The sequence below is a fragment of the Nelusetta ayraudi genome, unplaced genomic scaffold, assembly GCF_046127955.1.
Source record: "Nelusetta ayraudi isolate G7.1 ecotype Tasmania unplaced genomic scaffold, CSIRO-AGI_Nayr_v1 ptg000011l, whole genome shotgun sequence".
NCBI classification, from domain to species: Eukaryota; Metazoa; Chordata; class Actinopteri; order Tetraodontiformes; family Monacanthidae; genus Nelusetta; species Nelusetta ayraudi.
In genome coordinates, this window is record NW_027466061.1 from 17,344,624 (window position 1) to 17,359,779 (window position 15,156).

Here is a 15,156-nt window from a genome sequence, read left to right on the forward strand (position 1 = left end):
TGTTTTTTTGAATTTGCCCCATAATGCATTGTGTCTGCGTGCTCGCTCTCCAAGTGTGCCTTTTGCCTCGCGGGCCAAATCCTCATGCGACAATTGTGGGGCGTTTTCAGCAAACATTCATGTGGCGAATGAGAGGGTAGCTTGAGAATGCTGTGGTGAATATGCCTCGCGTCATTATTAGGTGGTTTCATTTATTATGATCAAAAGCTGTGAATTCAAAGGCGATCCCAAACCTTGGAGGAAAAAGCTTTTTACTGGCAGAAGCAAAATCAAAGGATCTAAGCAGTTTTTTCGGGGGAGGATTTTCCATGGGATTTGTTAAATGCTCTTGTTTCCTCCAGACAGAAACACCCTCTGTTCTTTTACCACTTGATTCTTTGCGGCATCCTTTTTCCCAACTCATTGTGTAAAGTCGCTTTCTATAGTTTGCTAATCACAGGGCAGCGTGAAAAAGAGGGCGAATTAAGATTTTTATAGTCATATAACGGGAGGCTCCCATGATGGAAGACGCTCAATTATAGGACTGAACCACCATTGAACTCCACACATCCAAGATAAGACAATTACTTGATTTTAAGATGATCACTGTGTATGTGTGTGTGTGTGTGTGTGTGTGTGTGTGTGTGTGTGTGTGTGTGTGTGTGTGTGTTTATGTGTCTGTCTGTCTCTGTGTGTGTGTTTCCTCTCAATTTTGGGCATTTATGAGCCAGTCCTAGACTTATTTTGCCTCTTAGTTCAGGTGGAACCAATGAAAATGAAAAACAAGCTATATTCGATGTCTGGTAACAGAGGGAACGAAGTACAAACAGCTGCAGGAAGGGTCGTCAAGGTTCGCTTGTGGTTTTTGGGTGAGATTGTGAGATTGGAGCCAGTTTGTCCACTAATTTACCAGATGACATTTAAAACCAAAGGTCCAGTTGCACTTATTCTGAGATATTGAAACTCCTCTGGCTACTCCATCTGCACATTTGTGTTAATTGTGTTAACGTTTCATGTGCCTGATAAACAAGTTGCAGAATGATTGCACTGTAAAGCACTTTGAGCCATTGATGAGACTGGATTTGCAAATCACTTGTGTCTAAATGGTCTCTGTTGGGTTTTACAGACGAGGTTGTTTGTTGAGTCATCAGAACTTTGGTGTTGTGCTCGTATTTGAATTGGCATTCTTAGTAAAAAAAAAAAAAAAAATGAATTTGTGGTTTTAGAGGAAAAGCAACAAAGAAAGTATAAAGGTGAATCTGTTTCTTTACCAACGCACAGTATTGTCCATTATTTCAATCAACACTGGATTGTTCCCAGTTTTAACATGTGGACATTGTAAAACTCCTTGCAGGGAACCATGGGTACAAAGCAGTATTTAATATGCCACAGCCCTGACAGGACTTGTTGTCATTACTCTTGTGCTCCTCATCAAACGCGTGTTACAAATTGCAATTATGTTGTCTTCCGCTGAGACAATGACAAACGTCCAGACTGCCAGTTTCGAGTTAGACCAAAAAAAAGTTTTATTAATTGACGTGGGAAACCAGACAATATGTACAACAAGTGCAGTACAGACTGCAAGTGCAATGGGAGCAGAAATTCCAACAATACGAGCATTATTATAAGTCTTTTTCAGAGAAGATTAAGTGCTGAGGACTTGCTACAGACGAATCCACTAAAAAGCGTGATGAAAGTTCATTGAACAGTCGAATTGCTGCTGGGAAGAGTCCTCACCCAAACATCCTGCTAATGTATTCCTGTTCTGCTCTGAACCAAACGAGGCAGGCACCCAGCTGAAGCTTCTTTGTTGCCTTTATCATTTTCTTTTTAATGTCTATTATTTGTTAGTCAATGATTACTTTGGGACTCAAATGTTGCGCAATAATTCCATCCACCGTTCCTTCTCTTATTCGCCCTCTGCCAAGTGAGAGTCATGTCATCAGCCTGACATTAGAGGTTATATGATGTTAGAAGTTATATGAAGCATTGAAAGTGAATTAACCTCTCCACAGCAGATAAAATCTTACAGGCAATATGGATCTGTGCTTATCTGCTCTCTGGATCTTTGTTGGCTCACAGAACTTGCAGCCTCTCTCCATTCAGCAGACATCTGTGGAGAAATCTTCTCATTGTGTGAAGCAATAGCAGAAAAAGAAACAAAAAAAAAACAAGAAGACAAATTGATCTATTGCACAAGGGTTGTTGCTCTAGAAATTGTGATTTGCAAAATATTAGCCTAAATGACAAGCTTGTCTGTATTTTTTTTTCTGAAGTTATCAAAATTCTAACAACAAAAACAATGGGATATGTTAAACATATTTGTTTTAATCCAACTCCCAGTGATGGATGTTTATCTTCGAGTGCGGTTCCTCTATTGCTGCGGCGAGTCTCTCGTCTTCCACATGTTGGCCGGAATCATGGGGGAAAGACAGACAAAAAATGGAAACAGACGCCAATTGTTCCAGCGTGAAAGGGCAGAGAAAATAAAGGACAGGAAGACATCACTCAGCGGGAACTCGTATGCATTAATCTTCGTATTGTTGAGCTGATCATCCTCAGACCAACAAACTGTTGAAGTGCAAAAGACAACTTTGAAATGGTGGGCATGGCCAAGCGTGGTACCATTAAAAAAAATATAGTTTAGTTTATTTAAACCAGGGTTGCATAGCAAGTGGAAGCAAACTGTTTAAGGAATGAGGAAATGGGTCATCCTTGCGTGCCAGTGAAAAGGAATACTGTCACTCAAGTCGGAATTCTGGGACTGGGTCTATTTTTAGATGGCTCAGACACATACCATGCAGTTTAAGTCTGACATAAACGAAGGCGCGTGAAATAATAAATCCTCTGAACAGGAAGATCCTCTTGAAAGGTTGGTTTGAAGTCATTCATTTGTGAAAGTAGCTCACAGGGAAAATTGGTCAGAAGGGAAGCAACAATGCAAAAATAGTTGCAGGGGCAGATACCAAAGGAACAGAGAGAACCTTCACGACGAGCCAGGGAATGAGCAGCCCTAGTCCGTGTATCACCTATAAAGAATTTCTACTTAATGCTTCATCATGTGTCGAAAGAGTAATTTGCAGATTCTGCAAAGCTGGAATTTGGAGCAGCATGTAGTTTCCATTAGCTGTTTATGCAAACTTGCACAAGGCGTTCTCTGCTCAACTCTGTCGTCGCTGTCAGAAATTTGAATGTGCAACCACATACATTTCTGCAAAAAATGAACTTGCTTACTTTTAATGATAAATGATGCTGTCATACACGTGACACTGTGATTGCAAACATCAAAGACTTATGACAGTGGGAGGTGCTGGGGGAGGAGCTGCCAAGTCCGTACAAATGCCCCCAATTGTTTGTTGTTCATTAGCCAGCTTACGTCAGTACATTCAAGTTTCAATTCATCTGAACAATACAACACAGGAACTTACCTTCTCATACCAGCAAACTATAATTTTTCATCATTCATTCATTTTCCATACCCGCTTTGTCCGGAGCTCAGGGTCACGGGGTTCTGCTGGAGTCTATCCCAGCTGTCATGGGACGAAGGCAGGGTGACACCCTGGCAAAACTGCAAATATGGGGAGTTAGATACAGTATATGCAGCCTTTTTCTAACAGCAATCATGCACCATGTGATGCAAGCACACAAGGAGGAATGTCGTGTGCTGACGGTGTTGGTTGGTGGTTGATTTCCCTCCCTCCCGTTTAGAATTATTTGGCACCTACCTGGGTGGGACAAGTGATACCTGCAGCATCTTAAATTTGCAGTTCTTCCAACTCAGGTAATTCCCTGCAGCGCTCCACCCAGTTTCAACGCAGCAGTGTGGATGTGGCTGTGCTCGGCAGAGCTCTTAAGAAGCATTTGTTTTCAGTCATGAGTTAAGAGTTTCTGTCAATACCTAATCCCTAAATGTCTGTTTATGTAGACATGCACCTTATAATTAAACTGAAGGGGTTTCATTTTTTCTTTTCTTCTTTTTTTCCCCCATCAACTTGGCACTCGATGTTGACTGCCTAATCATTCAGGTCAGCCAAAAAGCACTTTTAGATGGGCAAATGAAATGGAGTTTAGATAACTGAAGCCATGTTGCTTTTAACCCCTTGGCAACTGACTCACCACTCATACAACCATATCTGTCAGCCAATAATCTGATGCATGGTCATACACAGGGTTGAGCCCATTCCCTTGAAAAAGCACTGGCAGCGCTCTCGCTATTGGAGAGCACTGCCAACAGTTCACATAAAATGAATTGCAATGCTTTCTGCCGTACAATAAATATTTAGATTTAAGTGTCGAGCAGTATGCACAAACTACTTGAGGAATTGTCGCTAACCTTGGCAGAGGAACGGAGCGGAGCTGAAATAGCAGTCACTCTAGAATATCATCAAAGATTTACACGTGCGCTGAGTACACTGAAAAATAAACTACATTTCATGTATCATTGTTGCTGTAACTGATAGTTTCTGTGCTCTTTTATGTGAAATTTCACTGCAAAATAAAAAACACAGCAGATGCCAAAGAACACAGCGATAAAAAACACGTAGCTGTGCTCTAGCTTTACAAGTACAGTGATAGATGAGCATGGAGGAACATCCAGAATTACACAAACCATCTAAAAACTCAGTCTGCACATTCAACAACCCCTACATGTCATACATCAGCATTCATGGGCAGCGTGTAAAGGGTTACAACTAAGCAGCTAAGCGGTTACGGCTCAATGCTACATTCCCCCTCGAAAACAAGTCACATCTGCAATAAGTGAAAGACACAATTGTATGATGAGTCCCATTCCAGATGGAATATGCTATTGTGTGGGTGTACCTCTCAATCACAATCCCTTCGACTCGACCCTAAATAATTCACTGAAAAAACAAATTTCTCCCACCGGTAACAGTATCTAGTTCACAGTGTACCATTACTAAGAAGGTGCTATCCCACAGCAGTGCGGTGAAAGGTCTCATCTGAACATTTCAATGCCATGTGTGGAAGGGCAAAGATGACAGAGCCTTTAATGCTGCAGAACTGAATCACAGCTGACTGTTGCTCACTGTTGCTCATAGAGTCGGATTTAAAAATGAATTCATTAACCAACCTTTATTGTGCCAACCAAATGTTATTCAAGAATTCACTTCAAATTGGTAATAGGGATGCATAGTGTAAACAATGCACACGGTCAAAAGTCACTACGGATGCGTTTCAATTGGAATAGTGTCTCCAACTTTAGGGTTAACAGGGTACACTTTCTTGCAATTGTGCAGAATTCCCAAATGCCATATTCACTTCACTTACCTAAAAAAAAAAAAAAAAACACATTTTGCTGAAACCAATTGTCAATCTGTCAATATCAGCATGGATGTGCCACAGCCATCCATGAGTCTTGAGAAGCTTTGAGTTAAAAATCATCTTCATGCTCAAGGGTGTGTGCACAAAACATGAATCGACTCTCGACTGCCAGATAGCCGTGGGGCGAGGGCTGAGGGGGGAAGCATCATCTCTTTGCAGCTCCCACCTGCAAGTACATTGCCTTAAATCATACTCACAGGTATGTCATCACGGGCGTGAGACGGTGAAAGAGGCTGTTGTCACACTCGTTCCAGGCAATGTGTGCCCCGTGTGCAGTCCTCTTGTTATCTGAAATGCTAGTTTGCGGAACAACATCGCTGTGCACCGGTTATGAGTAAGTTATGATATTGATTTTCGTGACTCTTTTATGAATGATGTGTGTCTGCGATGAAAGCATTGAAAGTGCAGAACATGCTCATTTAGTTTAACACAATACAGTTTTTCCCCCCATGCTAGTTTAAAGCACATTTTCTTTTATGCTTTATGTGCAGCTGACGTCCTCAAACGAGCTGCAACAAAAATAAACAAATGCCGAATACACAAAATCACATGGCCACGTGTTGACCCGCAAGTGGCAGGGAGTTACTTTACAAGGCTGTCTGTCTTTCCTGGCCACGGTGTCTGAAGATTCTAGGGCGTATTTCATGGCCCGACATTCACCCCAGCATCAAATTGTGACTAAACAGCAGGAAGGGCTAATATGCTGACCGGATCAACGCTTAGACTCTCATTGCTCTTGAACATGGCGTTGCTCACGCTTTTCACAAGGCATTGTCTCTCATATCGGCCCCACTACCCCTCCACCCCCCCTTCACATGCGTGCCACGTGTGGCAGCCCTCGGACGTGGTGGTGTGGTGGGATTCAAGGGGAAGGCCTCGTGATGGATACTTTACACATGCCAGACTCTTAGACGATGGAAGACGGTGATAAAATGTTCATATTAAAAGCTTTTACCCCTCTCCAGGCGCCAGGCTGTCTGACACTGTCTCAAATTGATTCCTAATTGGGTTTGTATGGACCCTGGATCCACTGTTGATGAGCGCAGTGAAAAGTGGACATCTACAGCTCCGGCTCAGGCTGCGCAGAAACATGATAACCCAACGGGCTGGCCAGAGTACGTCTTCTTGTAGTTTGAAGGATTAAAACTTATAAATTGGTTAGTCGGCCCATCTTGAAAAGGGATTTAAAAGAATGATCCATCTTTCCCAACTGCAGCGGAACAAAGCCACTGACTTGAAAGCGTTGCCATTACTCATCACGAGTCACTAGCAGTTGGCATAAACCAGCTGTGTGGCTAAATGTCTTTTTGGAAGACTTGTTTTGGTAGCAATAAATCACTCAGAGCTGCCGTGGAATGCAATCCAGTGCTCTGGAACCACTTGGTCTTGGTAGAGCCCACTTTTTTTTGGTTTCCAGGCTGACATTCCTCATTATCTATTTCGGCCTGCCTTGCGTGCGCACCCGCTCTTGGAAAATGCTGGTTATAAAACCGAGGGGTGAGGGGGAACAGAGGCTTGAATGCTCCCCAGTTGCCCCCTGCCGCCGCCCTCTCCAGTCTCGCCCAGCATGCCTCTATTTGAAGAGGAAGAGAGGGAGGTTATCCCCACCTTTGCCTCTGCTTATGATTTTTTTTTTTTTTTTTTTTCTCCTCTGGTGACAGAGGAGGCTTGTTACCAGAGCGAGCAGACGTCAGACAGAGGCACACTGCAAAGCCCCATTCCAGCTGAGGGGAGAATCTGCTGTGGATTAAGCCTCGTCCGCAGTCTGGTCTGGTCTTGATTTTGCTCCTTTGTGCTCAGTCAAACTGAAGAGGGCCTGATTACCGTCGATATCTTTGAAGGCTCACTGCAATTTGATCGCAACACAGCGATACGACTTTTGGAGCAAACTGAGTTTATTTAGACTATAAATTACAGCTAGATTGCACGAAGGCAGAACCTTTGCTTGCCATAATGAGCAACTTCACATTAAATCAGCGTGTAATGCTTGAAACGTGTTTGTGCAGCAGCAAAGCTCAGAGGCCTAACTACAGTGGGCCTTGAAAATGACTTATGGACTGTGTCTGCTTGTGAGCTTATTGTTAACAAGTGAATGCTGATCATCTACTGTGTTCATATAATTCCAAAGGCAACTGTATGCAATTACACAACCTTCCTCATAAGGAAGCTGTGGCTATCATATAAGCAATCTTTTGTTTGACAATGCAGGACTCAAATTTACATCAAACTCCCATATTATGCAAAAGTCACTTTGTGTTATTTATTTATTTATTTTTACCATTAATGAGAAACGCCAGCCTTTTACCTCTTTTGATTCCCCCCTTACTAAAACAGGCAGTTCTGAACGATAAACCCCTTGTGATGTCACAATATCTCATAATCAATGCTTCCAGGTTACAGGCTGTGTCTGTTAAATCCTCTGCAGAACAACAGCTCTTCTGCTGGAGACTGTTAACAGTGGGTTAAATACATTGTTTTCTGGAGATGTGGGGATTTTTCATAAAGAAAATGAATGAAGGCATGTTTAAGAAAAATGTATGGATTGCCTTTGTGGCTCTTTATTTAACCTCCTTATCATCATCATCTCCAATAAAATGAGTGTGTCGAGCAAGATGAAAGGACAGTTTATGATACTGTGCATACAACAGCTTGCACAATGTTGCAAAGTGGCGTTGCTATTGTAAAAGCTTAAATTGGGTTATGTGGTTAAACAAAAACTATTAATGCATGTTTTGTACTTCCACATGAATAATTGAGAGCGTTTTGGCCATTAGCGTCACCATCTTTTCATTTTGTTCAGGAGAACTCGAAGACAAAGAGCTCTGTGTGACTTTTCAAGTGCAAAGAGTGGAGTTAGGCCTGCGGATGTGTATATATTAACGCAATGTGAACGGTTTTACAGCTCGGGGTAATCAACAACGCATTTCAGCAATAACAAACAAAGCAAGACAATACAATCGGCCAAGCATGGTAATCAAACTAATAACGTTAAGTAGGAAGTTCCATAACAAACGATTATAAGTAAGCCCTTAAATGGGAGCAGGTTGCCGTGCCTTGCAGCAGGCCTATGACTCAGCCACTTGTTTGCCAAAGTGTCCGCAGTGCAATATCCCCCCGTAGGTGTCATAAATTGGCCGAGGAGCCATGAGCTGCTGGGGTGGTCCTCTGCCAGTCCCATCCCAGGGTGGCCTAACGTCAGCCTGCAGGCCCAACGGGCTCGTCAATGTCGCTTTCCGGCTTCTATTTCTGGTCGCCAAGTGGAGAGGCGTAAGTGGCCGAGCGTTTGGTTTGGAGTCAGAGTAGGGGGGGAGAAAAAGAGAGAGAGGGAGGGAGGGAGGGAGGAAACCTGTTGTAAGTGGAGGTATGTTCCAAACACATGGTGGTCTATTCATTTTGAAAGCAGTAAAAATTCATTTAGAGGCAGGGGGGCAAAGGAATTTACAAGGGGCACGAGGCAAAAAGGAGAGGGATGGCCCGGCTCATACTGCAAGAGTGTCCTGTGTGATGTCAGAGAAAAGGCTCGGCGATGCTCCTGTTTATCTGGCAGGAGGAAGTGGAGTCGTATCCTCTCACAGCGACACCCCCAATAAATGAACACCAAGGGTTGCATCTCTGTTGCTGTTTCCAAACGTCTGAATCCTTCATCTTCAAAACACACTGACAAGTGGAGCCAGTAAAATGAGGATTGGGTGTTTTTCCATCAATGGGACCATTTTGTTTTAATTCTTCTCCCTGTTCTATGAAACTGTGCTGAAGAACGAAGAACGCTGATCCCAAACCAAATGTTTTTGCTTAAACACTTCTACTGTGATCCTCTGGGTCTGTGACACATATATCAAAGGCAGCTCTTTATGACAGAATCACACACCATTGATTACTTAATCTATTGGTCTGCCAGCATGTCATTGCAACAAATAAGGGCTGTGAAATTGCAGAACTTTTATATGCTGCAGAAACTTTTACTTAAACCCCAGATAAGCTTTCCAGTGTTTAATGATTATTCAAACCCTTGACGGATGTGACCTCCCATGTCTTTTCTTATTTCCCGTGAATCAAAATAGGTTGTGACTGCTATTTGTTCCTTCATGTGCCTTGTTTGGTTCTGCGGCATTCCTGGATCCTTTGTGCGAAGTCAAATTTGGCTGTTTTTCATCCGTTTTATTGCATTCCACCACGAACCAAATTCCTCGTGTGCTTTAATGGGTAGATGCTCCTCTGTGTTTTCAGTGAGAAAAAGCCACCGCTGCCAGATTTGTGGCCTGTTGCGATCCCAAAGAACAGCACCACGGGGAACTTCAGAAAAGCTCGTTCAAATTCCAGCTTCTGAAATAGAGCCGTGCCTAGGAGGCGAGATCATCTCCCAGCACAATATGTCAAATCAAAGACAGAGCATTACTCTGTTCTGGAGGGAGGAGCGGAGGAGGAGACGTGTCCGCTGGATATAAAACTGGAAGTAACAGAAAGCAACATGTTGGGATAGGCTGGCTTGGGTGCTGCTGCTGCTTGGGTGCATGTGCTCCAAGTGTGACTCTTGAGTCACCCCATGACAGGTGCTCAAGTCTTATGAGTCTGAAGGGTCGCATAAGAGTTTTTTTTTTGTTTTTTTTTTGTCTTTTTCCCACAAGGCCAACTGCGCTCCATACATCCTACACATGGCAGCGTTTTACAGTCCTGGAACAAATGGCACAGCACACTGCAGTGCATGTGAAGTGAAGTTTCCGCTGCATGAATATGTCAATGACAGGACACAGCCTTTAATTTTATCTCTTGCACAGTTTGCTTTCTTTATGCTCTGACAATGTTGTATGTCTCTCATATATATTGTGAACGAGTCGAATATGCTATGCAGGAATGAAAGCTCAAGTGAGACTGCAGAATGAAGTTAGCTGGCTGGGGTAAAAGTTCAAAAATTCTGGCAAATATGCTTCTGAAGTTCTTTTGCAGAGTTAGACAATTAATACCACTTGTGTCCAAATACAGCGAGTAACTTTTGTGACTGGAGCCTCCGGCAGCAGACCTTGGCTCCATTAAACGACTGGAAGCCGTCAGAACCACAGCATGACGCGAACCAAAGGTGAGGAGACTCAGCCGCCGGCGACCTAGCAGCAGAAATAATTATACTCCTTCGATTTTTCATTCATACCGACTAAAGAGTAAAAAGAAACTGAGGCGTTCACTCATGTCCTGGGGTAAATTTGCTCCAGCCAGGCGACAGGCGGCGAGTCAGCGAAGTTCCCAACGGCCTGGCAGCTGTGTTTGTCGGAGGTGCTGGTTGAGGCCTTATTTCATGATGGCAGGCCTGCCGTTTTGTCACGTTTCTGATCACTGTGTTAACAAAACAGTCTCCTGCCTGTAGACTTAACAAACAGACTAAATTGGTTGCAGTCTTCTCCTGTTTTTTTTTTTTTTGTTTGTTTTTTAATGTTTTCAACAAAATAAACCCACTGAAGTATTTGACTTCAGATGAAGTTCCCCTCTAGATCGCCGTGGGGGTTTTATCTGTTGGGTTTTTTTTTGTTTCTTTTTTTAAAACAGATGAATTGTTGAAAGTATACTAATGCATATTCCAGATGACTAATTAATATAAAGGGCCTGGCGTCTAACACTTAATAGTGTCACATGGGCATGAAATGGAATAGAAAATGGATTTAGTCAGATGAAGTATAAAGCCTGTTTTCTGCAAATAAAGAGCATTTGGATTGGCATGAAGACCAAGTTCATATTTGCTACCAGTGACGTGAGGTCAGGGGAGGCTGGTGAGGCTATGCCTCACCTGACAATCTTGGAAATGAAAAAATGCAAAAAAAACAAACAAAAAAAACCACAATTAAGTGGTTATATTTATCCAGTGATGTGCACTTTAAAGGTCACCTATTATACTAATTTTCGGGCTTTTGTATTTGATATCTGGCCCCTCCAGAGCAGCAACGCACGATTTTCCGTGCTGAAAGCTTTTTAGATTTGCGTATCTCGCGGCTCGTTTCCTCGTATTTACTGCATCCCGCGAGGACGCTCTGTTTCACTTCACTCCACCCCAGCCTTGCCGGTGTACGCCCCCGCCCGGGGTCACACTCTTCGTCGCTGCTGAGCCTCACTTCCTCAGTTTGCCGGTGCGGGAGTGAAGAGTAAACGGCAAACTTTACGAAACAGGCACAATTCAAACACTTACCGCTGTGAAGGCTTCACCCTTTAGCAGCTGTTTAGCGGCTAATCCAGCTTCGTATGGACCCAGCGAGGGCTGAGTTACGGCCGCAAGAGGGACCGAAGGTCCCTGGACGTTTTTTGTGCCTTCCGTGTCCCCGGAAATATATTTTACTTTGTGTACCGACCGTGTTTTTGTTTTGTATTTTTGCGAGACATCTTAATAGGGCTTAGAATTATTTGGTTTCATACTGTTGACTTGTATCAAAACACTGTCGTAGCAGAGAAAATATGTACGCTGAAACGATCACTTCAGTCATAGAGTGGTTTATTATTAGACAAGAATATCTGCACAACTTACGTCCACACCAAGCACAAAGCAGGAAGAGCTCTATACAACCCATGTTACCATGCTGGCAGCGTGAACTTCGCTATAAGGAGTGAAACTTGCAAGTCAAAATCGCTGCCTCTTCAGTTTGGCTGCCAGCGAACACAACACACATAACAAGCAGAGCACGGAGTTAGCAGTGGTGGCTAACAGTTCATCAACACGATTCAGCAGTGGTACGTTGCAAGTAGTCTTAAAACTAATGTTGCTTGAGGTCAGAATACACTCACAGTCTTCATACATGTTTTCAAATATTGCCGTGGCTGATTATTCTCTCGTCGTCCACCAGGGGGCCGAGTCGAGCCCGTCTCACTTCCGTTGCCAACCGGACGAGAGGGGTCTGGCTGCAGACCGTTGTTCCATCGCATCCGCATTAGGCTGAACAAACCTCCAACATTTTCTCTGTTCGTTCCACTCCGACGGTTGTGGTCCTCGGTGCTTCGGTAGTCGCTCGGTATTTTTTATTTTATATTTTTTAATTTCCCTGACACCGAAAAAAAAACATTTTCTTGGAGCAGCGCATGGCTGAATCACTTCCGGGGCAGAGCGGGGGAGGGCGGAACCAGTCCGAGAGGGTGCCGGAGCTTGGCCATGAAAGGAGATCCGGCACACAATGGCGTCATTCCGTGCCCAGTGTTGAAAAAATCTCCGTGAACAGAGCGTTTAGAACCATGCCCAACAATTTGCAGGGCTCACGTCCAAACGCATGAACGTCATTATTTGACGATATCGAGATCGTTTGACGATAGGGTTCAACATTGTAACAGTTTTTAGAGCTCAGAAAAGTGGAAAAGCATCATAGGAAAGGAATTTTTCAGTTAACTTCACCAGTTTTAAAATGTTTTTTTTTTATTCAAAATCGCTGGATTTTCCACATTTTCCATTCAAATACTGAGAAGAGATGTGTGGTGAGGCAGCAGCCTGCTGTGCCTCTCCATAGACGGTGCAATGACTCGTTCACTGTGCTGGCGTGCCCTGCAGTGAGACGTATTTCTGCCTCTCTGTATGTCGCTATTAAAATGTTTAAACACTTTTGCTATATGAACTAAATTTCCAATGTACAGTGCAAAACTGTATGTGTCTTACTTTCTTGTTTCTTGTGCCAAGCGATCATCAAACTGTTGCGAAGAGCCAGTGAGGTACGTAGTTCTCCTGCCTCATGGTAGGGGGCACTCGTGATCCCAGGGATTCTTCTTTGATTTGCCTGCAGAATACAGTCAGTGACTAAGTTGCTCTAGCTAGTGCTAACTGTTCCAGCTACTACAGCATCAGTAGAGCGGTCATTGTCAGCACTGCAAAGACTCAAGACATACAGTCGGAACAGGACTGAACAAGGACGACTTTCTTCCCTGGCAGTGATCTCCACTGAGACAAAAAGACTTTTGAACTGAAGGGACTGCAAGGACAACTTCTATGATGAAGTTATCAATGCTTTTGTTCAGAAAGAGCAGCGCATGGACTTCATTTATAAGTTAAGAGGTTAAGTTAAGGACATAAGAATGTTTTTTTTTAAATGTGCTTTTTGTGAGTTAGAGTTTGTATGTGAAGAAAGCTGATATGAGATTTTAAACATAACCCGTTAACTGCTGCCAATCAAATGGTGAATAAGCTACTCTGTAAGGTTCATATGTTTGTAAATGCAATTGTGATGAAATCTCGACTCGGAAAAGACAGACTCAGTATTAGCACTGATTGCTATAGTTTTCTTACCTTATACCTCTAAATCTTACTTACTATATGCCTTTAATATCAATAGCGAATAAGCTAGGGGTTTTTAAGTAGGGGCCCAAAACGTCAGGGGTCCCCGAGTGGGTATCATGGGGTACTCGACAAAAGGAGGAGTCAATTATTATCATTTAAATGCACTATATTAGTCACACATACCAGGATATGCAACCATTACTTTCATTGATATGGCCAAACGGTTTGGAAACAGGCAGTGCCACAAAATGGCTCATGCAATAGCATCAGCGTTGTCATTTTGTCTTTATTTAAGGCTCTTTTGGTATTATATTGTGTTTTGGACACCCCTGCAGAAGGTAAAACAAAGATAAACACAGAGTGAAAAACCAACAATACAGTTTGTTGATGCCAAGAGCTATAACTTTAATTACGGGAATAATTTTCCGCAGTCAGGGTGCAGTGAATGGGATACAAACACGGGGAGCTTGCAGGATCATGCACTGCAGTGTTGCACATTGATTATTTCTTGCACGGGATGCACCTCCCACCCCACTCCCCCCGTCTCTGCTTCCAAAGTTGCTCATTTGAAATATGCTAATGAGATCCGTCTCGATCGCTGATTCCCTTTGAACTTTTTATTTCGTCACGGGCCGACTGAAATGGTGGAGGTAGCGAGCAGGAGGGTTTCTGCCGCAAGCCCTCGGCCCTTCTTCCACCATCTGCCGGACCTCATTTCATTTGAATAATAAATGATAGTCTTTTTTTCCCCCTCCCTCCCCTCAGCCACACAGACGCTTCGGCTCATCATCTGTTTTAGCTGTTCGGGGAAAAGAAAGGGAGAGAGAGGGCCACCAGCCATGACGGAGGATTGTTGTCTCCGACTGTAAAGCCACAGCCAAGGGTCTCGAGGCCACAGCAGCCCGCCAAGGGCGGGCTCGAAGAATTTACGCCGCGATTCAAAACCGAGACGTATTCATTTGAGCCTCACAGAGAGCAATTGTAATTCTTCCTTTATTTTGAGTAACTGGACATGAAATGAAAAGCCCTGGCATCCTGTTTTTCCTTCAAGAACAAAAAGAAAATGAAAACTATTTTTCCTGCAGTCACAACAAAAGTAGTTCTGTCCACAAAAAAAAGGCCAAGAAGAGATTTTTATCACTGCAGCACCCACATCGGGTTGCATTCTTGCTGTTGATGCCAGACAGATAAAAAAATATATATAAATATCCCCAAGAACAAGAGTAGGGCGTTTAATCAAAGATACATGAGAATATATAGATGAATCATTTTGGGTAGAGGACATAAAAAGCTCCGATCCAGCAGCTGCGGAGGTTTTAACTCCCCCCACACAGATAAGCTTCCTCACTGTCAATTTGCATAGTTTCCAGGCGGATATGTGCTCAAGCAAATCTAATTCAAACATTTCGAGAGCTTGAAGACACACAACAGTGCTCCAAACAGCAATAAAACCACTGGCCTCTGCCCTCTGGTGTGCTTTGCACTTTACAACCCCAATTCTGTGTGTTGAGACTGGAACATGTGCTCACCAAGAGATTCAAATAGAATCACTAGCTACGTATTTGCCCTCCTTCAGCAGCCCCGCAAGAGGATCTCAGACACAA